This window comes from Callithrix jacchus, chromosome 3 (assembly GCF_049354715.1).
Source record: "Callithrix jacchus isolate 240 chromosome 3, calJac240_pri, whole genome shotgun sequence".
Lineage (NCBI taxonomy): Eukaryota > Metazoa > Chordata > Mammalia > Primates > Cebidae > Callithrix > Callithrix jacchus.
Genome location: NC_133504.1, coordinates 50,567,218 through 50,593,879, shown reverse-complemented (window position 1 = coordinate 50,593,879; position 26,662 = coordinate 50,567,218). Strand labels below are relative to the sequence as shown.

The 26,662-nt window shown below is 36.3% G+C and overlaps 1 protein-coding gene across 10 annotated transcripts in view; it reads right to left on the bottom strand.

Annotated features, from left to right (window-relative positions):
* Positions 1-26,662, bottom strand: part of SLC10A7 (solute carrier family 10 member 7) — a 291,318-nt gene that overhangs the window by 147,129 nt on the left and 117,527 nt on the right. The window lies entirely within an intron of this gene.

Genomic DNA, 26,662 nt, shown 5'->3' with positions numbered 1-26,662 from the left:
GGTTCCACATATGCAAATTAATAAATGTGATTCACCACATAAACAGAATTAAAATAAAAAACCATATGATCATCTCAATAACTGTAGAAAAGCATTTGATAAAACTTGGCATCCCTTCATGATAAAAACTCATGACAAATGAGTCATCAAAGAAACAAACCCAGAGCCAATAACATACGGAGCAGGGAAAAGTTGAAAGCATTCCCCCAAGGACTAACTAGAACAACACAAGGATGCCTACTTTCACCAGTACTATTCAACATAGTACTGGAAGTCTTAGCCAGAGCAATCAGGCAAGAGAAAGAAACAAAAAGCATCTAAACTGACAAAGAGGAAGTCAGATTAGCTCTGTTCACTGATAATATGATCTTATGTCTAGAAAACCCTAGAGATTCCTACAAAAGACTCCAAGGTTTGATAAATGATTTCAGCAAAGTTTTAGGATACAAAATCAAGTACAAAAAAACACACTGTTGGTGGGAGTGTAAATTAGTTCAACCATTGTGGAAGACAGTGTGGCGATTCTCCAAGGCCTTAGAAATAGAAATTCCATTTGACCCAGCAATCCCATTACTGGGTATATATCCAAAGGACTATAAATCGTTCTACTAAAAGGGCACATGCACACAAATGTTCATTGCAGCACTGTTTACAATAGCAAAGACCTGGAACCAACCCAAATGCCCATCGATGATAGATTGGATTGGGAAAATGTGGCTCATATACACCATGGAACATTATGCAGCAATCAGAAATGATGAGTTCGTGTCGTTTGTAGGGACATGGATGAATCTGGAGAACATCATTCTCAGCAAACTGACACAAGTACAGAAAATGAAACACCGCATATTCTCACTCATAGGCGGGTGATGAAAAATGAGAACACATGGACACAGAGAGGGGAGTACTAAACACTGGGGTCTATTGGGGGGAATGGGAAGGGCCAGTGGAAGGGGGAGGTGGGGAGGGATAGCCTGGGGAGAAATGCCAAATGTGGGTGAAGGGGAGAAAGGAAGCAAAACACACTGCCATGTGTGTACCTATGCAACTGTCTTGCATGTTCTGCACATGTACCCCAAAACCTAAAATGCAATAAAAAAACAGTAATATTTCTAACACCGATGACAATCAAGTTGAAAACCAAATAAAGAGCTCAATCCCATTTATAATAGCTACCAAAAAAAAAAAAACCCAAGAAACCACAAATATATTTATCTAAGGAGGCAAAAGATCTCTACAAGGAGAACTACAAAATACTGATGAAAGAAACCAGAGATGACACCAACAAATGGAAAAACATTCTGTGCTCACAAAACAGAAGTATCAATATCAATAAAATGACTGCCCAAAACAGTCTACAGATTCAATGCAATACCTATCAAATTACCAACATCTTTTTTCAGAGAATTAGAAAAACAAAACAATTCCAAAATTCATAGGGAACTAAAAAAGAGCCTGAGTAGCCAAAGCAATCCTAACCAAAGAGAACAAAGCTGGAGGCATCAAATTATCTGATTTCAAATTATATTACAAGGCTATATTAACTAAAGCACCATGGTTCTGGTATAAAAACAGACATGTAGATCAATGGAACAGAACAGAGAACCCAGAAATAAAGCCATTTACCTACAACCAATTGATCTTTGATAAAGTTGACAAAAATATACACTGGAGAAAGAACACTCCATTCAACAATAAATGGTGCTGGGAAAACCGGAGAGCCATACACAGAAAATGAAATTGGACCCATGTCTCTCACCATTTACAAAAATTAACTCAAGATGGATTAAAGACTTAAGTATAAGACCTGAAAATACAAAAATCTTAGAAGAAAACCTAGGAAAAACTTCTGGACATTGACATAGGCAAAGAATTCATGACTTAAGTCCTCAAAAGGAAATGCAACAAAAACAAAAACAGACTAATGGGAGTTAATTAAAAAGCTCCTGTACAGCAAAAGAAATAATTAACAGAGCAAATAGATAACCTAAGGGCTGGGAGAAAATATTTGCAAACTATTCATTGAACAAATGATTAATATTCAGAATCCACAACGAACTCAAACAACTCAACTGGAGGCCATTATCCTAAGTGAAATAACTCAGAAACAGAAAAATCAAAATCACATGTTCTCACTTACAAGTGGGAACTAAACAATGGACATACAGAGTGGAACAATTGACATGGGAGACTTCAAAAGACAGAAGAGTGGAAGGAGGGCGAGGGTTGAAAAATTACCCATTGGGTACAATGTTCACTGTTTGGGCAACGCTAAAAGCCAGACTTCCCAGCTATGCAATGTATCCATGTAACAAAACTGCATTTGTGCCCCCTAACTGCACAATATAAAAAAATTTTAAAGAGGCCAGAGAGCTAGCTAGCCTGGTCTCTGTCACGTGAAGACACAGGGAAAAGCCAGTTGTCTGCAACCTGGAAGAAAGCTTTCATCAGAATCAACATGCTGACTCCGTGATCTTGGATTTCCAGCTCCAGACTGTCAAGAAATAAATGTTTTTATTAAAGCCATGTAGTCTATGGTAATTTGTTATCACAGCCTGAACCAACTAAAACAGACATATATACCTAAAGAGATCTATTAAACTTTTTTCAAAAGCTGTAAGTAGTGTCAAGACAAGTAGTAGACCAACCTTTGAGGGAGAACTTCATTCTTTAGGGTCTTTATGAGCAAGGCTGGGTTATCAACTTCTAATTTAACAGGACAGGGAGAGGAAATGGCTGTTATATAAATATGAACCTCAGACTTGGAATTAGAAGACCTGCTGGTTTGGCCTCCTGGCTAAGAAACCCTGGGCAAATCACTTAACTAGCCTCTATGATTCTCAGAGTTCTTAGCTGTAAAATGCAGATGACCATTCCTCCATGGGGCTGTTAGAATTTGTGAGATAATGGATGCCAAATCACTTAGCACAGTTGCCTAGCTTAACAGATGCTCTATAAATGTTAGTTGAAAGTAACCTGCAGAATCTCAAAAATCATATTTTTAGGAGTTAAAATGACAATTATAATAGTACATAATATCACTACAGTGTGAGGGTGTGATTTTAACTTTTTAATAGTAAAATTTGTTGAAGACATCTAGATTCTATTTGAAAGACTATTTTCACTAATATTTTATATCTTACACATAGTAATCAATCAACAAGTCTATGTAATCATTGAATGAAGAAAAGAAAATGAGCTCTTTGGTTGTAAGCAAACCTATTAACAAGAAACTGTATTAAAATTGACAGAAGGCAATCACATTTTATGGTTTCAATGACAGATTGTAGCATTATAAAGCAAACAGTTATCAAAGGCTTAAAATTAGACATGGGGGAGTTTTGGAGGAGGATATAGAATTTTTTTAAAAGATAGTTATTAAGGCTGGGCACAATGTCTCACATCTGTAAATCCAGCACTTTGGGAGGCCAAGGTGGTCAAACCACTTGAGCTTAGGCATTCAAGACCAGGCTAAGCAACATGAAGAAACTGTATCTCTATAAAAAATACAAAAATTAGCTGGGCATGGTGGTGCACACCTGTAGTCCCAGCTACCTCCAGGGCTGAGGCAGGAGGATCACTTGAGCCTTGAGGCAGCAGGTCGAGACTGCAGTGAGCCATGTTTAAGTCACTGCACTCTAGTCTGGGTGACAAAGCAAGACCCTGTTTCAAATAAAATAAAATAATTTGAAAAATATGAATCCTAGGACTGGGAAAATTCAGAGCAGGAGGAGCTAGGAAAACATGAGCAACTTTCCCCTCCTACTTTACCAGTTATATTAATTGTAAATTATTTAAATCTACAAAGTTTAAACTTGCCTGCACTGTAAGTACTTTTTGCTTTTAATTCTAACATCAGATTTTCCAGACATAAAGACAGAAAACTTAAAATGAAAAAAAAAATGGTTGTAAAGGTGGGAAACACGGAAGCAAGAGTGTCTTTAGAAGAAACTAATGCTCAGAGCAACTTGAAAGGGAAAAACAAATCAACTTTGATCTGTTTTCATTAAGGAGTGAGATAGATGGTGAAGCTGGAAAGGACATTATCATCTTGCTAGTTAAATGTGCATGTTGTGAAGTTAAAATGTCTACATGTTCATAATAAGATGACATAAACATAAAATGTCATCTTGACTTATAAAGAAAACCACTTTGCTAAAAAATCGACATGTAGATCGTATAAACTCATGCCCTTAATAAAACAATTAGCAATTCTCTTTAATTTGCTCATCTTTCTTATAATTCTTATACTATACATTTTATACAAAATATACCAGTTTTTAAATATTGGCCTTCCAAATTTGAACGCTGCAAATGTGTTAAGAGGAAAACAATGTCAGGTATCCATTTGTGATGGTGCAAATCAATGTCTCTAAAAAGAGCAGTCTGAACTACATGTTATTGCAGTTCCCAAACAGAAAAACAGTCTGTGTGACCATCACCAAGGAAAAAAATCGTAAAGCAAAAACACTGCTAAAAGCAAACAGAATTCTTGAACTCTCTGACCTAATTTGAGTTGAGAAATAAAGTGTACCTCAGCCCCTCAGTTTATCATCCACTCAAATATTTGGGGCAAATCTGTAGAGCTGGATTTCATTGAGTGTCTGGTCAATTGTTAGGGACAGAGCTGTACAAACGGCAGATAAAGTTGTCTTCTCTAAAGTCCCCATACATCCCTAACTCTAATCAGTAATTGTCATTAAAAGCTCTCATTATGTGAAGTAAGTGCAATCAGAGCATCTTGCCCTTACAGGGTGTAGTGTACCGAGAAGGCTGGAGGTTCATAAATTGGTGCCAGTTCACTCTCCCTCTATCTTCCATACATTTTGCTGTGAGAGAGAAAAATTGCATTCATACGAATTAAGGCAAAAGCCCACTGGCCCCTACAAAATTACCCTAAACAGTAACTGTGGTTATTTGAGGAACTCCCTATTTCATTATGTGTCTCAGAAATAAAAGAGATAAAGTTTGCCATCAATAACACTGAACATATCTGCTGAATCCCGCAGATTCCAAGACATTAATAATTCAAAATCTTGTGGGAATTTTGTCATGGTGGAGATATGACTTGTCTGCAAACAGAGCTCAGGGGATGCTCAGTATGATCTATTCTTGTATATACACACAACTGCTGCATTCATCATGATGTGCAGAAGAACACAGGACTCCGTTGTATCTCTATGATTTCTGAAATTTGTGCATCTATATTATAAAGTCATTATGTGTAACATAATATGTTCCCATTCTCACATGAAGAGTAATCATCATAATATGTCATTATATTGTACAGACTAAAAGGATTGGTAAATATATTCTACCTCCCTTATCTCTTAAACCTATGTGCCATAATTTAAAAAACATTGAGATTGAATGGTCAGAGGTAGAAAAGAGAGAAAAACACATTGGCTCTCTCTCTAGTGGGAGACACATATGTGTATGTATACATCTGTGGGTCTAGATATGTGCATGTATATATTTTTATGTTCATATATGTGTGCAAAGATGAATACATACATACACACTCACACTCACATATCTATGACCTTCAGATTTACTAAAAAATAAAAAATGGGCAGTGCTAATTATGTCACTTATTATTGTCCCAGGGAATCATTACTCATGAAGATGACAACAGCAAAAATATCCACCAATATTTTTCCCCAAAGGTCCCTTAAGAGATGAGCCAGATCCTCAATGCCTGGTGAAAGATTTGAACGATTCTTAATACTAAAGCCAGAATAATATTTCTAAACCTCAAATTGAATGATGTCATTCCCCTGTGAAAATTCTTCCTATTGCTCTTAGAATAAAGCCCTGACGCCTTCTTAACAAGGCCCACAAGACACTGCATGATCTCACTACCACTGACTACCTCAGCCTCACCTCAAGCAATTCTCCTCCCCATTTTCTGAGCTCATGGCACAATGACTTTCTTTTAGTTCCTTAAAAAAAAATGGGCAATCCTGCCTCAAGGTCCTTGATTATGGTGTTCTCTTTTAATAAATGTTCTCCACTTAGGAAATCCCATTGTTCAGATCTGAGCTTAAAAGTCAATTGTGTTGCTATTGGAAGGTGGTGGGTGGCTAAGGTGGGATGATCACCTGAACACAGGAGGTAGAGGTTGCAGTGAGCTGTGAACATGCCACCACACTCCAGCCTGGGTGACAGAGCAACACTTTGTCTCAAAAATAAAAAGTCAATTGCTATTAAGTGTTTCTGTGTATTAGGCATTATGCTCCATTCTTTACATGCATTTTTTAAATTCAGTATTTATAACAACCCCAAGAACTTATTAGCATTATCTCCATTTATAGATGTGAAAATGAGTCCTAGAAAGATTAAGAAATATGTACAAGATCACAGAGCTTGTAAACAGTGGAGGTGGAATTCACTGAGGTTGTCCCTCCACTACATTATCTCTATATACTTTACATTATTTGGTTAACAACTTCCACATAATCAGTAGCTTAATGTTTGCTTTCCACACCAGAATGTAACCTCCATAAAGGCAGAAACTACCTTGTTCACTATGGACTAGACATTGTGCTGGTGCTAGAAACAAAGAAGTGAACAAATGTTTCCTGTTGAATAAATGAGTGCATGGCATACCGAGTAATTTCTAGAAAACACAAAGGAAAGAAAGGCCACCTTAAAAGAGTTCAGGATACATTGCTACCTATCCAACTCAAGCAGTGAATCTGGAAAGTTGAGATAGGCATAAATTATTACCACATACTGTACGAAGTACAATTAAAATCCATAGTAAATATAATCTGAATATAAAATGTATGAAACTAGTTTTTAGGTAAAGGCAATGATGTAGTGTGCACATCTAACTATACTGGCACCTACCAATAAGAGCAATTATTCTGGGAACCTTTTGAAAATTCAGTCTATAGCATTCAGAGTAGGCCTGATAGCTCCTGACTTCAATTTCGACATATAAACGCAATCTCATTTAAAAAGTATGTATAATTAAGGTAAAATTGTTTCAAAGAATTATAGACTATCCACTTCAATGACTGCAGCTAAAATACATTAATCTAAACAAAGTCAGTATTATTCTGTATTATTTCAGTAAATCTAATCAGAGTGATTAGAAGTTTTCTTGAACGTGATATATAAGGCCAATATCATTGACTCTGGAGACTGGTCAAGATCAGCCCTAGATTTTGAATTCTCATAATTCATTGTTATAACATAAATGAAAACCTGATTTAAGTTTTTATTTCAACATCCTACCTCATTAAATCTTTTATCTTCCAGTTCTGTGACTGAAGAACAAAATAAATAGGTATTATTTTATATTATTCCTTTCTACAACAAAGAAATGGCACAATATGATGAGCTTGCCATGAAAGACTTTCAAGGGAATACAAATATTATGAGTAAATCACAAATTATAAAGGCCAATTATACTAGATCAGTATTTATATGAGGATACCAAAACCAAAGTCCATAAATTTATCTTTTTTTTTTTTTTTTTTTTTTTTTTTGAGACCATAGAGTCTCACTCTATTGCCCAGGCTGTAATGCAGTGGTGCAATCTCAGCTCACTGCAACCTCAGCCTCCTGGGATCAAACAATTCTCGTGCCTCAGCCTCCTGAGGAGCTGGGACTACTACAAGTGTGTGCCACTATGCCCAGCTAATTTTTGTATTTTAGTAGAGATGGGGTTTTTCCATGTGGCCCAGGCTGGTCTCAAACTCCTCAGCTCAGGCAATTCATCTGGCTTGGTCTCCCAAAGTGCTAGGACTACAAGCATGAGCCACTGTGCCCATAACTTTATCTTTAAGCAATACTGTATACTGATTTAGGGAGCAAACCAAGGCCAAACATGTACATACACAATAAACATGAACCACATAAACAAATGAAAATATGGAAGACATGAGAAAAGATTCAAATATATCTTTCTTCTAAGTCCTTTTCCTCATCCATGGGATCATACTTCTCCATATTCTTATTCATATGGTATAAAATGAATATTCTCTATTCGTAAACTCATGCCTTTTTAGAAATACATGATCTTTGTTCAGCTATAAGAAACAAAACATTTCTACTTGTTCCATAAAGCCTTCCCTGATAGCCTCCGTTTTTCCCTTCTAAATCTCTGAACTCTCACTCATGTTTCTATGACACCTGTCCTGCTATTACATGCTTCCCTATTAAATTGCAGTTTTGGCTGGGTATGGTGGCTTATGCCTATAATCCCAGCACCTTCAGGGGTGGAGGCTGGAGGACTACCTGAGAACAGGAGTTCAAGACCAGCTCAGCCACATAGCAAGACCCCCATCTCTACCAAAGATAAGCAAATAAATAAATAACTTAGCCAGGCAATGTTTAACATAGTGCCAGAACATAGTCCCAGCTGTTCAGAAGGTTGAGGCAGGAAGACTGATTTGAGCCCAGAAGTTCCAGGCTGCAATGTGCCATAATCATGACACTGCACTCCATCCTAGGTGACAGAGCAAGACCCTGTCTCAAAACAAACCAACAAAAAACCATACAGTTGCTCCTATCTTGTGTTTCATAGATTTATGTGTACAGAGCTTTCTTTTTAAAGCAGAAGTTCATTCAGGCAGATTTTACATCTGATTATATTTTGTAACCGTTCCTTCCCCAGCACTTTTCATAATGGTGCACCTAATAGAACAATTCACTGCATAAATAACTGACATGGCTGCTTGTGAGTGAACTGGAGTCAGATGCTGATACATATATTTGCTCCCAACATACACTATCAGACATGCTTTTTTTAGTATTAAAATGTAATAACATAAATGAAAATGAAAACAAGTATATATATATATTACATAGCATGAATGTCTTGCTAGAGGAGTGTTACTACTTTGTTTATTCAATATTTCAATGTATTTTCTATCCCCCAAATCAGTCCCACACATAGTTCTTGTATTTAACCATATATGTCATTTGTTTTTCTTTGTTCAGTTTGGACTTTATAGAACTTAGCATTCATAAAAATCAATGAGATGTCCTCATAAAAGTAAGCCAAGTTAGCCTTTGAATTTGAGACACTGATCATTCTTCTTTCTTTAAATGTATGTATCATGGATTGCTCTCATTATATGACAATCTACAAGGTTTTTCTTCCACATCCTTCCCACATTAATTATTTCTTCTCTCTGGCTGAGACATATATAAAAGGTTGCTTAATGATGTCTATCTGAAGAGGATTGATAAGGTAACTAGATTCTGGTATCATCTGACATTTTGTTCCCTAAATGAATCATGCTGCTTGGTTCAATTCTTTGACTACAAAATGGGAGCATTACATTAGCTTTCAAATAAAGGAATAACTAATTAAACCAAAGTAAATTCAAAGGTTTCAGAACATGGAGAGAAAGACACTCACAGAGAAGTCTATTTTAGTGGAAAGAGCATATTTAAATAAAATTCTCCCTCCAGTGATGGACATTTTACTGAGAGCTTTAAATAAAATAAATTATTTTGTACATTACAGTATGAAAGTCAAAAGCTGATGAAAGTAGAAAAGGTTGATAATTTTAGATTATATTACTGTAAATAAAAAAGGAATTGTTGCTGACATCACCTTAAATATACTGCATCTTGACATGGTTTTGAAGGAATTACTGTGGTGTGGAACAAGTCAAAATCAAATTTAGTTCAATCAGTTGCAGCATATTTTTAAAAAATAAAAACACATTAGGATACAAATACATGAAAAGGCCTTATCAACCTTACTCTTTACATACCAAATTTTTAAATCCATGCTGATTTGTGAGCAAAAAAGAAAATGTACATTGATACAATTGTGGGATTATATATATTCAGAAAAAGAGTAATTGCACATACACACAAATTCCATACCATTACTTCCTTTAAAAATCACTGAGAAAAAAGCAATGAGGGACCAGCCCCTTTAGAAATTCAGTACAATATGTTTAAACCCATACAAGAAAAAGTCACAAAGATTTAAACACAAATAACAAAAGGAAACGGAGACAAAGAAATGAGAATTAAGTCAAACACTCTGTTAACTGAATTCAGACTTTGGGCTTTTACGGGGTATTAATCTAATATATGCCAAATGAGATTTTCAAATTCCATAACATTTGATTTCTTTTCTAAAACCAGTTTACCCTCAATCCCAGAAGTTTTTCTTTCAAAGATAAACTACAATTCTAAGTGGAATTTCTATTCAACCAGGAGCTCTGTTTTTTTTTTAAGTATTTATGAATCACATTTACGATATTTATGATTTTACTCTCCCAAACATTACTTTTGACTTTAATAAAGTTAAGACTGATGTAAGAACTAAAAGATGATTTACTGTGGATTAAATAATACTCATTTTAAACCAGGGCCACTTGCACACTACTTGTCAACTAAAATAAGGTCAGAAAAGTTTTCAGACGTCTGGGAATTTCTTCCAACTTAACTAAAACAACACCAAAATTATCCAAGAATTTCAGGATAAAATAGGTCTACTTTAGAAACACATCCCCAATGACATATATAATTGATCACTGGTAACCTTCCTCATTTGTACTTTGGGGACAAAATCCTTAAGAAACCATCACTGTGTCCCAGTCTGTACCAGGGATAGTTTGCATGGGACTTTTAGCAGGTGGAGAGCTTGAAGCTTTCCTTCAGATCCTGTTTAATGGGACTTCTCATTAATGTCACTCGTGAACTTTAAATTGCAGGGTGAGATTATTCACACACAATTCCTTCAATATGGCTAGTCCACTCACACTGAAGTGGTGTTGAAATATGAGGTCTATAAGCTGTTCAAGAGCCAATAAAGAACTGCAACAGGATGCCCAAGCAGTCCTTGTGTAGTGAGTAAATTTGACGTGACTTCAAAACAAGAGAGCAGAAGAAACACCTTTAAGAATTCTCTGGGGTGTGATTTAACAATACAAAACAAGTGTGTAAACTAAAGCTGAAAGAAAAACCAGATAAAGCAATAATGAAAGAAGTTGTTCATTTTGGGCAAAGACTCTGGGGACCAGAAGATTAAGACATGAAGTTGTAAAGCAAAGTTAGCTCTTCAGGCAGCCCAGGTGCATATAATGTCACAAGTGTCCAAAGAGCTATTGATATAGCATTGGAATTTTCTGCCACATCATATAATCAGAACACATTAACTCTTAGGAGTATCTTGAAATTTCTGAAAATATGTGGATATGTGTGTGAATGACTGAATGAATAGGGAAAAATATGCTATTGTGTACTAAAAAAAACAGATAAATCTCTTACATAAGTCAGTATCCTATGATTGGACATTTATTTTGGCAATAAAGTGTCAATTAGGATATAAGGAAAAGCCACATTAGAAAGTTAATAATTATGTACACTACTATATACATACACTTATACATACACAGAAAATTAATGTGTGGTATCCATTATAGCTTAAATATTTAGTTATCTTTCTGGTTAAAGATACAGTTAGAGAAGTGGTATAAAAAAGATTCTTCATCACAAAAGAAGTCAGAGAAAAAAAATTAAGATCAAGAAAACCAGAAACACCAAAGGAAAATCTATATTCCATCAACTTCTTACCAACTGTGGAACATTGGTTATAAGAAAAGTAGACAAGCCTAGGACCAGTGATCAGGAAGTCCTCTAATTTGAGATAATAAGAAACAGACTTATGGACCACAGCATGCTGGAATTTCTATGCTTCAGAAAGAATCTCTGGGTGATGTCAAAAGATAAGAAGAATAAAATATGGCTTTGTAAAGGCTTTTGAGAGACAAAAACAAAAGACAAGTCCATCCTGAAAATGGAGAAAAGAATGGAGAGAAAAAGTAGCCAAAGTGGGAAAAGAGAAACTCTGCATGTGACTCGGTATCACAGACCCGCGACTGGTAAGACTCCCAAAGTCCCAGTGGTTTTGCTCTAGCTGAATCCTGGAAAATGGTTCATTTATTTTGCAGATATTTGGCACACAGTAGGTGCCAGGAACTGTGTAAGCAGCAGAGGAATTGGAGTCAAAAATTCAGGCAAGGACCCTACTTTCTCAGAGCTTACATTCTAGTGAAGATTGACAGACAATAGGGAAATCAACAAGATTAACTTTTGATAGTAGTAACCTGGCTGTTAAGAGAATAAAACAGGATAATGTGATAGAGAGTAGCAGGGAGGTATTCAGTGAAGGCCAATGAAGAGCTGTCATTTGAGCTGACACTGGAGTGACAAGAGTAGCCAATTTAGTGAAGATCTGAGGAAAGAATGTTGGAGACACATGGAGTGGCTAGTACAAACGCCATGAGGAGAAAACAGGCTTGCAATCCTTGAGGGGAGAAAATCTTTGTTGCTGTGGTGAGCTGAGTATGGAGAGTGAAACATAAGGTGGAGCCACAGAGGAAGGGTGGGCTGGATAACACTGCTTACTGGTTGGGATAAGGAGTCTAGATTTTATCCTAAGGGCAACAGGAAGACAAGAAAGGTTTTTACCACCAAGAAAGAATTAGGAGAGAGTATAGGAATACAATGTAAAGTTTATATTGTTAAAATATTACTATAGCCAATGTGTGGAGTCACAATTTTAGGGGGATTAGAGTAGAAGGAGGTGGACAAATTAGGGAATAATTACAGCACAATGGGCAAGAGTTAATGGCATCTTTGATTTAAATAGTCATAATGAAGATGAAGAGAAGTTGATAAACTCAAGATACAATTTGAAAATAGATCCAATAGCATTTTCTGATAAATTAGGGAGGGGAAGACAATGGAAAGAGAAATCAAGGAACATTTTTAAGCCCATGTAACGGGGAAAGGTATTTACTGAATTAAGAAATATAGAGGAAGAAGCAGTTATAGGATGGTGAGATCAAAACTTCTATTTTGTGCACGGTAAGCTTGAAAACCCTTTTAGATATCTAGGATGGAACATCAAATAGGCATTTTGATGTATAAGAATGATTTAAGAAAAAAATCAATGCTGAGGATATCAATTGGCACAGCACAAGCATTTTGATATCACATAAAACCACAGGATTGGACGATTGGATGAATTTTCCTGGGAAGATATTGTAGACAGAATAAAGGCCAAGACCCACTCCCACACCTGAGACCCTCTAACATTTAGAGGTCACAGAATCTATGAGGGAATTGAGAAGGGGAGCAGTCAGTGAAGTAGACAAAAACCCCAGGAGAAGGAGGTATCATGGAAATGAAAAGAGAAACATGTTGCAAGGAGCAAGTGATCAATTGTGTCTAGTATTGCCAAGTGTTTTTGTAAGATGAGGACAGAAAAATCACCAATGGATTTGGAAGATAGAAGTCACCGGTGGCCTTGATAAGGGCAGAGCTAAGGGCTGAGTAGAGTGCTAGGGAGGCTTGATTAAATTAGGTGTGGGGTGGGGGTGGCACTGTTAAAAGCAGAAATTGGAATGGTTGTTTCAAATTTTGCTTGAAAGAAGAGCAGAAACTTAGGGCAGTGGCTGAAGGGGTACTTTGGAGGTGTTACATGAGCATGATCCAGTAGAAGTTCACAGTCACCCTATTCTGGTTCTTAGGCTTTCGTACAAATATCTAGGATGAAAAGCAGGATCTTGAATTACTTACTGAGTAACTTATTCAAATGTTTTCTGAACATCTATTAGATGTGAGGCACTGTGGTAGTAATTAGAAGAGAACTAAGGATATTGGCTCTGAATTTCAGCACTTGAGTTCTTACAACGGAGCAGAACCTTCATCCGAGACTTGTGGAATTTTTCCACAAGATTTTTTTGGTCCCAAGGAACCAGAAAGTAGGCTAAGCTCCAGGTCCTTCTGGACATACTCACCATTTGATGATAGACATCAATGAATAGTGTGTTGATAAGGGCTTCTACCTTCCCCACAGATACATTGTTTACTTAAAGAACAAATTGATCTTGCAGACATGAAAAGAAGAATACAAAATAAATATAAATGAGTCTGCATGTACTAAAAATGACATAAAATGTATGTTGGCATTTAGGGACTATCTACTTATATATAAAAGTGTAAAGAAAATTGGCAATAAGAAAAATACCCGCAAAGTAACAAAGTAAAAAATAAAGATAAATGAAGATATCAATGAAAGAAAAAAACCTGCAAACTGGATGGCCCTAAGACTCAGAACAGCTAAAGTGTGCTTCCTGAGTAAGGAATTAGAGAGGAGCATCAGCTGAAGTCATTCAGCTATGATCAATCAGAATTTTTCTGAGAGATCATAAGCTACTCTGACAGCAGATGATAAAAGTCTTCAGGTTGGAAACACCTTCTCTATTCTGATCTCCTGATTTACACTGGCTGATGATACCTCAGTAAGCCACAGTGCTCCACAATCCTATCCCCACCATCTTCTGAAATTATGGTTACTACTATTTGACTTGGTTCATCTTCTGGATGATGATGGATGACTTAATTACAGAAATGAAGGTAAGAATGAGATACAAAGGGAGAGGCAAGATATGAACAAAGGGGCAAAGACACAGCCCTCTTGCTATGGGTACTTATTAATAAGCTCTGTGTTTCTCAATGCCCAGGAGACCTGCATAACCACGCTGGTGAGAGAAGAAATAAAGAACAAAATGAGGGAAGGCAACACTTATTGCACGTCTCTTACATGCCGGTACCTCTACCTAGGCTTTTCATGTTTTTTTCAGATTGGCTCCTGAACAATCCTGAGTTGCCCATGGATAAGGAAGCAGTGAACAAAAAGAGATAAGAGTCTTGCCCAAATTCACATAGGTCAACTAAACTAAAAATTAGATCCAAATAAATTTATGATATATTTTTAAAACCTAGGTATTAAATCTGTTTTAAATGGAATAAAATTTTACATCTACACCACCATTACAAGAAGTGTATACATATACCCACCCAATTATTATCTTCATACCTAATTGAGAGTGAGTTGCAGACATGATACCCCAGTGATGGAGAATAGCATCTAGAAACCAAGATCCAGCATGCTAGGTACTCTTATTGCTACTGGGGTAAAACTGATTTTAGGCCTTTGAGTGGGCACAGGTTGGAAAGATGTATACACACACACACTGGTATCTATTTTATCTATTTTATTTATCTTTATCTACATATATCTTTAAAACATCAGGCCATACTGATACCTCTAATTTCAGTCAATACCACAATACATATGCTAGCCTTCCCCCTTTCCATATTCATAACTCACTTCTTCAACAGAGAGAAGCCAGGCTCCCATTACCCTTAACTTATTTCCTCATACCTCCTGTATGTAACCAATCTGCTGGCCCTATCAGCCTCAACTGCCTCCTTAGTCTTACCCACCTCCTGAGACTTCAACCTAGTCACCTCTTCAGCCCTGACCACCTCCTGAGCCCAGTACACCCCACTGGTCCTAACGGCTTCCTCAGCCTTGACCCCACAGGCCACCCCAACCCTGGCTGCCTCAAGGGGAGGGAAGGAAACAAAAAACATGTTTTAAAAAAAAGGAAAGAGAAAAAAAGGGGGTAGGGAAGAGGAATAAGTAGAGGAAGAGCTCACCCCCATTCTTGAATGATGGTCTATTTGGCAATAATCTAGGCTAGCAATAGTTTTCTAACTTCATTTCCTCTTGAAGACATTCAATTTGGGGGGGAGGGCTCTATTACTGCTTTAGAGAAGGTAGCTATCACACTAATTGTTTTTGCTGTGGTTGTCGTTTTTTAGAAAGTTGTATTTTCCCTCTGTTTGACCTGAAGATTTTTTCTTTGAACAGTGTGTATAGTAGTTAAGGGCACAGTTTCAAGAGCTAGATTGTCTGAATTCAAATCCCAGCTTGACCACAGACTAGCTTGGAAAAATTTTCTAACTTTTCTGTGCCTTTTCTCTTCAGGAAAATGAGAATAATAATGAGTTAATGTCTACAAATATATGAGTTGGTATATATGAAGTGCTTAGAAGAGTACCTGGCACAAAGAAACCTCTATCTAAGTGTTTGTTATTACTACTAGTAGCAATTAATGTAGTAGTCTTTATTATATTGAAGTTTTATTATGATCTATATAGGTGCAGATTTAGTTAAACTTAACCTGCTTGGGACCTGCAAACTTCTTCAATCTAAGGATTCATGTTCTAGTAATTCTGGAAACTTCTCATTTTCTTTCTGAAACTCTGTCTGAAACTAGTTTTAACATTAATTTCTAGACTCGAGCTGCTAGTCTGATGAAAACAGTGTAAGATGCAGAGTTTCCATTTTTCCCCAAGAAACTTATTTTCTCCCATTCAAAGTCCCAGACTAAGATGACACTATCACTTACCTTGGCCAATAAATACAGTTTTTCTAGTAGTGCTTTCCCTGAGAGAGCATCTTTCAGGTTCTCATGTTTATTGAGTAGTCTCAGTTCCAACTAACTACCCAAGGCTACATTTCATATACCTGCACATATACTTCACACCTAACTATGAAAGCCTATCACATGCTTAGGTGTGCAATTTGGGCACTTAATTGTCTTTCTGACATAAATTCCTAGAAATGGAGCTGATCCACAAAAAGCAAGCTGAACAGCAAAGCAGTTATCATTGTGAAATCCGAAGCTAGAAAGATGTTAAGTTTAAATCTTGACTTCACCACTTAATAGCTGTTATTACCCTGGGGGAAGAAAATCCAAACTCTTTGAGTCCTAGCTTTTATAGCTCTAATATAGGAGTAAAAAAAAAATTATTGTGTGAAAAGAATACAGTACATGCAAGTGTACAGCACAGCACCAAATCCATGATGGTTTTGATAGATGTTACTATTACTGCTATTGTTACTTTGTTTTCCGTTTTTATCTACATTGCTAAACTATCAACTAGAAAGAATATCCCTATTTACACACCCACTAACAGTGTGCTTTTGTTTTTGTTTTCTTTTGAGACACAATCTTGCCATGTCTCCCAGGCTGGAGTGCAGTGGCGTGCCATGACCACCCAGGCTCCAGTGATCCTCCCACCTCAGCCCCCTGACTAACTGGGGTGATGGGAGCACCACTACACCTGGATAATATTTTTTAAGTTTTTTTGTAAAGATGGGATCTCCCCGGGTTGCCCAGGCTGGTCTAGAACTCCTGGACTCTAGCAATCCAACTGCTTTGGCCACCCAAAGTGCTGAGATTAGAGCCAACAGTATGAATTTCTATGTCTTTCCATTGTCGCCAATGATAGGTCTTGTGACTCTTGTTGAACTTTGCTAATTTTTTAGATGGAAAATATTTTTATTTGTACTGATATGATTACTGATACAATTGTACATCTTTTCATAGGTTTGCTGCTCATTTATTTGTGTGTGTATATGTGTGTGTGTGTACGGCCAGTTTAAGATCTTTTTCTATGGGTATATAAAATTGTTTCTTGATCTGTAAGAGTTGCTTATATACTAAAGATAAAAACATCCTCATCTATATGTTACTTCTTTCTAAATTTTTTTTTTTACTTTTCGTAGAGACAGGGTCTCGCAGTATTACCCAGGCTGGTCTTGAACTCCTGGCCTCAAGCAATCCTCCTGCCTTGGCCTCCCAAAGTGCTGGGGTTACAGGTGTGAGCCACCACACCTGGCTTATATGTTGCTTCTTTGTTACATAAACTTTGAATATAAATCACTTCCCTGATATTTCACTGTAAAAATAAACTAAAGATGTAATCTTTACTGATACACATTGCAGTGGTTTCGGTTACTGCCAGTTTTGTTATGCATTTCATGTGAAAACAGCCTAGGAATTATCTTTCTAGGTCAGGTCCCATCTTGCTTAACCAGTGCAAAATACTGTTACTAACAAGTGACCTGGAGAACATGATGAAAAACAAGAAATCATGTTTATCAGAATAATACTTACAATCAATTAGGATCTGCTCAGTTTACAGGAAGATTTACTATTGGTTTGTTTCTCACTGGTTCTGAAATAAATTCACCCAAAGCCTTTTAAAACTGGTCTTCTGCCTCTGCTTAGTGGCTCTACTTATATTTTAAGAAAATTTCCAGAATGATCCTTCAACTTTGTATTTTACAGATCTACCATCTTGGTCCATATTCACCTTATCTATGCCATTCATGATTTGACAGATTTCTACTTTCTAGGCCAAAGAGTCCTAATCTTTCACTTTGTCCTCATACGTCAATTCCTCCCCACTCCCTCCTACTTCTCTGATCATTTTATAATAAATTGGTACCACAATAATGAAATTTACTGAGAAAACCAGATTTGGAGATGCTGCCATAACTAATGAAGTCAGAGAAATGATGAAAAGGGCTTTAATGAGGTTTGAAATACAGTTGGAATATTACAGATAGAAAATCAATTTGGAAAACACTGTCAGTTTTATCCATGAGGAAAAAATTATTTAAACACACAGATCTAAAGGACAGGAGTAACTGTGAAGGCAATGAAGAACTGAGAAGTATTTTATAATTGAGAAAAACTCATTCTCTACCTGTCTATCTACCATGCATGTAATATTGTGTTATGATTAAAAGTCTAATGGAGTAGATATACAAATATCTTGGACATTCAAATTCTGGAAGGACTAGTAAATAATTAAGAATTTAATTATTTTAACTAACTCTTAATGCTATATAATCTTGGAGGCAGAAAGAAGAGGGTTTTTTTTTTTTTTTTTTTTTGCTCCTTTGCAATACCACTTACAAGACAATGCATAATTTTGCTCATTCTATAGAATGTATTTGATAGTCTTCGAGAGAAAAACTGAATTTCTGGATCCAAGACTAATAGGTATTTTGGAGAAAAAAATCATTTTGAAAAGTATTGCAAAGCAACTTTCACAGCAAAGGAAGATTACTCTTTAAATAGATCATATCAGCTCATATAACAATTGGGAGCTGTACTTCTCTTAAAGTAACTTACAAGATCTGGAAAACTGCTTCCCGTCTAGGTTAGTGAAGCATTCAGTGGATTCTCAGCTCTTACTCATTGAAAATTAAATGAAAACTATAGCCTTTCTTTCTAAAACAAAACAAATAAAATAAAAACACAAGAATACCCATATACAATTATAGAATTTTATAGAATTTTGAAGGTAAATTTCTATAAGTTATTGGGATCTCAGGTCCCCAGGCTAAGGAACTCTTGGCTGACTCTAAAGCAATTTTGGTTATATTTTTGAGTTTTTAAAAATTTTGCTTTTAAGCCTATCACTGAATACCTAATATATAAACAAATCTCCTGTTATTACCTTAAGCACTCCATCTATTTATTTTGGAGCATAAAAGACCTAAAGTTCCACGTCCTCATCTGTAAGCTCTTTAATGGTACTTTGCATGGGAAAGCCTTGCCATGTTCTGATCTCCACTTTCAGCTATGAACAACTTAAATGGAATGTCCTGTTTAATTATATCGGAGACCTAAGGATTTGCCAGAACATTCGCACCAATTTGAAATATCAGAAGCCAACCACCCTCTATCTGCTCAATGCCTAGTTCCTAGGATCATTCCTTAAGAGTTTACTGTGCATGGCCAGGTGCAGTGGCTCACACCTGTGATCCCAGTACTTTAGGACGTGGAGGCAGAAGGTTCACCTAAGGTCAGGAATTTGAGACCAACCTGGCCAACATGATGAAACCCTGTCTCTATTAAAAACATAAAAATTAGCTAGGCATGGTGGCGGGCACCTGTAATCCCAGCCACTCAGGAGGCTGAGGCAGGAGAATCGCTTGAACTAGGGAGGTGGAGGTTTTAGTGAGCCGAAATCACAACACTGCAACCTAGCCTGGGCAACAGAGCAAGACTCTATCTCAAACAAACAAACAAAAAATAGGTTTGGTGTGCAATTCTGGTCTCTCTTATGTACATCCTACTCATTTTGGTGATGGGCTCTTTCCTACCTCTCACTTTATCTTTTCAGAGTCCCAAGATATCTCATTGTACACAGAAGTCAGACTATGGCAAGTGAGGCTGAAAGTATTCCTGAGAAAAGTCAACTTTCCAACTCTAATCCTCTTTCACAATATTTAAGCAGTTTTATTGAGGTATAATTGATACGTAAAATACTGCATATACTTAATGTGTACAGTTTGATGAGTCTGAACATATGAAAACACCCATGATACCATCACCACAATCAAGTTAATAGATACATACAACATTTCTCAGTGTTTCCTTGTATCTCATTGTTGCTCGTGTAGTAAGAGCATGTAACATGAGATCTACACTCTTTATAAATTCTGAAGTACACAATACTGTATTGTCAACCATAGGCATTATGTTATACAAAAGATCTCTAGAACGTTAGCAGATAATTAAAACCTTATATACACTGAACAACTCCCATTTCCCCCACACTCCAGAAGTTTCGTTATTAAAGGGGAAAAAGGTGACTTCTGAGAGTAACAGATACACACTGATTCAAATCCAAATACAGCATTTTCTAAAATCAAAGATAATCTTTAAACAAACAGCTACTCTGCCAGACTATTAACTGCCCACTTTATAGCCATTCCCACCCTCTTATATGTCCATGGAACTCTGTTTTCTTTGGGACAACAATATGCCCAATCTAGGATATGACTCAATCTTAGTCTAGTTAGTCTAAACCAGTCACATTTCCAAGTAATGTGTGCCTCAAATACATGACAGAGAGCTGAGATATTGATTCCCTTAACTCTCAGAGCCGAAGGGCTGGGCCTAGATTAGCAGAAGCATTCTGCTCACCCTCAGGATATATAACAAATGTTAACATGTCCTACACGTGCCATAAAGGGAAAAACATCAGTCAGAAAGCATGGTTCTAAGCCAAATTCTGTTCCCTTTGATAGACACTCAATTTCTCTCCTTTACTGACAGCTAGCAGTAATCCAGCTCTGGCCAATGCAACATTAGGGAAAGTCAGCTGAGAGCCTCCTGGAAATGCTTGTTCTTACATATAAAAGGACAGAAATAAGAGGAAAGCTTACCAGCAGTGCCTTTTCCCTTTCTTCCTACCTTGAAAAAAAATACACTGCCTAAAACCTCAACAACCACCTCACCACCATGAAGTAACAAAGCATGAGGATAAAAGACCAATACCTGGCCGGGCACAGTGGATCATGGCTGTGATCTCAGCAGTTTGGGAGGTCGAGGTGGACAGATTCTCAGGCAGAACGCCTGAGCTCAGGAGTTCAAGACTTCCCTGGTGGCGACATGATGAAACCTTGTCTCTATTAAAATACAAAATATTAGCCAGGTATGGTGGTGCACACCTTTAGTCCCAGCTACTCGGGAGGCCGAGGCACAAGAATTGCTTGAACCCTGGAGGTGAAGGTTGCAGCCTGGGTGACAGAGCAAGACTCTGTCTAAAAAAAAAAAAAAAAAAAAAAACACCAACAGCTAAGAATAACAGAGCAGAGAGACGGAAAGAGCTTAAGACTTCATGTTGTTGAACATCAGACCCAAGATCAACAACTGTCTACTTTGAAAATGGGAAGCAGACAATGATTGATCTTGGGCCTGTTGTTCAACAATACAAAGTAGACTGATGCACACTAATAAAGGGAATATTTTAAGTCGGTTTTTTCTCAGAGGCATCCTATAATTCTCAGCTTTGTAGGAATATCAACCCTCTTATTCGTCCCGTATTCTCTAATGCTTTAGTGTCTATTAATATCTAAACCACTTTAAGCCTTACAGGGGTGGCATCAGCTTTAATGCTAATCATCTCTATTGCATTCTTCATGGCTCACAATTGCAGTCTCCTAAAAATTTCAACATATTATGGCAGTACTGGTTGTTAATCCTGCAGCTAAGTGGAAATTCCTAGAGGCATAGTAAATTCATATATTCAAGGGTGTTGGTTATTAGAAAACAAAAACTCTGAACCAAAAATATGGGAACAAATATATTTCAGACATTCTAAAAGATCATTTAACTTTTTTTGCGGTGTATAGGAAACAGAGAAAGAGGAATTTTTAAATGGGTATGTATATGCAAAGTCTTGGGAATATTTAGGTACTCTGAAGCTATCTATAAATAGAGAAGTCAAAAATATTAAATAGTGTTTCTCAGTAAATAAAAAGCATACTCCAAAAAAACGCAACTTTGGAAATCTTTTTTAAAAAATAAGTGCAATAACACTTTTGCTTCCAAATAGGAAAAAAAATGCTATTTAATATGGCACATTAAAAAAAATGCCATACTGTCAAATTCAAAAATGTACATATTGTATGATTCAACGTATAGGATGTTCTGAAAAAGGCAAAACTAAAGGGACAAAAAAACAGATTAGTGGTTGCCAAGGGCTGGGAGGGAGGGAGGGGGATAGAGGCATTGCCTACAAAGGGCTACAGGGAAACTTTGGGGGTGATGGAATGTTCTAGATCTTGATCACAGTGGTGGTTATGTATTAAACAATTATCAAATCTTACAGAACTGTATCCAAAAAAGGGATGACTTGACTGTATGTAAATTATACTTTAATTTTAGAATGGAGAAATAGCATATCTGTGAACTAATAAGAAACAAGAGTTATTTTATGCTGGGTTAAGCCATGCTGTGGTAACTAGTCAAGAACCTGAGAAATGGAGTTGTTGTCCTATATGTGAAATAAATTTTAAGCTATAAGTGTGTATGGTAGAATTAATCCTGTGTTGAATAGTTACATGGGTTGAAGACTTTTAATGGTATCAATTTCATAACTGAGTTAGATAGCAAATTATTAGGCTTAATTTACTAGTAATGGATTATAAAAATTGATATCCTTTGCTGAGGAAATAAGCAATTAATCTTAACATTTCATAGGATAATTGTGCCTTCCAATGGGAAGGAGGCACACATGGTATATTCAATAATGATAAATTGCAGATGATAATAGTTTACTTAATTTTTTTTTTTTTTTTTGAGACGGAGTTTCGCTCTTGTTACCCAGGTTGGAGTGCAATGGCGCAATCTCAGCTCACCGCAACCTCCGGCTCCTGGGTTCAGGCAATTCTCCTGCCTCAGCCTCCTGAGTAGCTGGGATTACAGGCACGCGCCACTGTACCCAGCTAATTTTTTGTATTTTTAGTAGAGACAGGGTTTCACCATGTTGACCAGGATGGTCTCGATCTCTTAACTTCATGATCCACCTGCCTTGGCCTCCCAAAGTGCTGGGATTACAGGCGTGAGCCACTGCACCCGGCCCAGTTTATCTAAGTTTTTAAGGGCATTTAATGGTCAGAAATTATCTCTCACACATTATATTATCTGATTCTCACAGTAATTCAGCAAGGTTGGAAAGGTAAAGCATTATTTTTTTTCTCCACTATATAGATGAGAAAATAGAGGTCAAATAAATTAGATGATTTGTCTACAGTCCTAACATTAGTACTACTAGAGAGAGAGTCAGGAAATAAACTAAGATATTCTGATCCCAAATCTAATAATTTAATCCCTTTATCAGTCTGCCAATTAAAGGCAATAAATCTCAAAACTATTCCCCAAATCTCAAGCTACAAAGCCAACTTAAACAGACAAAAAGTCTATATGAACACTCAAATGCAGTTCTACAGCTTTTTAAATGGTCCTATTAAATTAAAATGAGAATACAGCATAGGCAGGATTTTAGGCAAGGAAAGCTACTGCTCTAATTAAAAGGAAAGTAGACACACACAGACTTCCTTAAATGAGCCAGGCCCACTCTTCTAAATTTAATATCACAAAGATCCCTAACAATAGGATTATTATCTTCATTTTATATTTAGAGCATATACCTCCTTCAAACATTAGAATTAACTGTGTATAACAGAAATAAAGACATCTACTTGCTCTGCAATAAGTGTCTGTTTTAGGTGCAAAGAAAGGAAGCCATTAACTGTAATGACTGATAACATTTATAAAGCACACAAATTTGGATTAAGGATATTAAGTTGTCCAAAGTTACCTAGTTTATCAAGGATGGATAAACTAGCATGCACCCAAGGATGGATTCTAATCCAAGCCTGTTGTATTCTGAGGCCCTCTGTCCTAAGAGCCAAAAGAAAAACATTTTAAACCTACACACTTGTATATTGAGTTAAAATTTCAGTAATTCCATAACCTTGAATCTTAATGAAGATTTTTTTAAGGCATATCTTGTTCATAGCTTCTTCGCCTTTATGTATATATTTTAATAACATAAATAAAATACATTTTTTGAAATGTTGCTCTGTTGCCCAGGCTGGAGTGCAATGATGTGATTTCAGCTCACTGCAACCTCTGCCTCTCTGGTTCAAGCAATTCTCCTGCCTCGGCCTCCCAAGTAGCTGGAATTACAGTGTGTGCCTCCATGCCCAGCTAATTTTTGTATTTTTTTTTTTTTTTAGTAGTAATGGGGTTTCACCATTTTGGCCAGGATGGTCTCGAACTCCTGACTCAGGTGATTCCCTACCTTGGCCTCCCAAAGTACTGGGATTATAGGTGTGAGCCACCACGCCGGCCTTCTTCACCTTTAAAATGAGGATTGCTTCTGTTTCCCTCTTCAATATGTGTCAAATTTCTTTAGATGCCTTGAAGAGATCTGAGTTCCCCAAAAGCAGGTATTTTTATACTCATGTTAACCTCTATAGACCATTATGGTGCCATATAGCAAGGTCAACCAGATCATGAGACAGAAAAACAAAATGAGCAAAATAAGAAACAATTCAGGAATTGTGACATTTCCCTTAAAATAAGACTGCCTTGAAATTCCATATTTTTGTATTTTTAGTAGAGATGGGGTTTCACCATGTTGGCCAGGCTGGTCTTGAACTCCTGATCTCAGGATATCCTCCAGTCTTGGCCTCCCAAAGTGCTGGGACCACAGCACCCGGACCATATTAAATATTTGTAAGTATCTGTTTTGTCTTTAAATAAAACACACTGAGGACTTTTGAATTATAAGCCAGAAAGAATGGCTTATTTTTTTAAATCTTCTAATCCAGCACAGAGTAATGTACATATAGGCATTTGAAAAATATTTCATGGTGAGGGTGATGGTAACGATGATTAGATAGCTACTTTCATATTTATTTGTCTTTAGTGGTTTTCATTATATTAAAAGTGAAGAAGAAAAATAATTTTTAGTTTCTCTTGTTTTATACTGTCGCTGAAGCCTATAGGTAATCTGTTTCTAGGTGTACTTTTTAAAATATAGAGATGTAAGTCATGCACTTGCTGGAATAAAACTTACATAATGAAGTTCATTTTGCTTGTCAAGTGCAGATAAAAGGAAGAAGGGAAATAACAGTTTAAATGTAAAAGGCACCTTTTCCCTTACTCCTCAACTAGTCCACACAATAAAATGAATAATTTAACTACCTGAAACTTCATATGTGCAGAACACTGCATGCAGACCAGTGGCATTTTCACTTCGAATTTGTATAGTCTGTAGTCAATACACTTCATCTGCATTTCTAACACCTGCTTCAGTCGGTTGTGAAGTATGCTGTTATCTCTACAGTCATCTTTTATCTTTACTCTGTCCATTTGCCAAAAAAAAAAAATTACGTGATAGAATATAATTACTTGGCCTAAAAGATATGGGGAGTAATTCACATGATTTTCTCAAAGGTATTTTCCTTTATCTTATCAGGAGATAATTTTAAAACAAGTTATTAATTAATGTTATTCTTTATAGCATACACCTTCTTCATACCTTAGTATTAATTATGTATAACAGAAATAACAACATCTACTTGCTCTGCAATGAGTGTCTGTTTTAGGTGCAAAGAAAGCCATTAACTGTAATGATAATAACATTTATAAAGCACACAAATATGCCTACTAAGCTTGTTACTGTAAATTGTTATTAAAATTATGCTCTTCTAGCTTAGCCTGCCTACCATGACCTAAGTTAAAATTTTATGTACATCAACATAAGCATCAGCCAATTTTTGACTTCAGCTAATCTGTCAATGACTCACATTTTTATATGGAGGTTTTAAGCAAAACATTTAAAGGCTAAGTTCTCTGACACAGAAATTATCTTAGAAGAGGAGGAAAAACAGGGATCAGTTGGGGGAGAAGAACTAGAATAAAACTGAACAATTTACTGTTCTTACTTACTCGCTGCTTATTTCCTGTATGGCCCTTAATTATAATGTAATTTTTATATCTGTTGTCTGTTTCCCTCCCTATTTGAATGTAAATTCCATCTGGGGAAGGATCATATCTGGTTGTTCATCACTCCACTTTCAATGTCTAGCTTAGTTCCAAGCACACAGTAAATACTCAATAAATATTTCTTATACAAACAAATTTTTAAAAATTTCAACCAGACGGAATCGGAAGAAACTCCAAAGGACTTCTTAAACTTCTCTATTCCTTTAAAAACTTTATTGATTCTTCAAAATTTGATGTATATGGGAAAAAATATATATAGAAAATGTTCATTTATCTAGGATCACTGCAGAATAATACATAAGCTGATTTTCTAAATAAGCTGATTTTCTTAGATAGCCAAAGATGACCCCTTTAAGATTCAAAGACATTTCAATTCCAATTATTTTAAGTGTGTCATTCAAATATACATCATCTTCTTCAGCTTGTTTTTTAAAAATAGGTTTCACATAATTTATTAATGTCTTACAATCAAAATTGTATATAAAAATTCTTTCACATTCTGTCATATAATATTGTAGTATCTCCAGAGATTAGTGAGATAGATAAGGCTATATGTCTCTAAACCAAAGGGACCTATCAACGTAGACTTGTATTTCATCATTTTATTGTCTCCTTTCCTGCTTTCGATTTTCAGTATTTTACCTCTAGCTGCT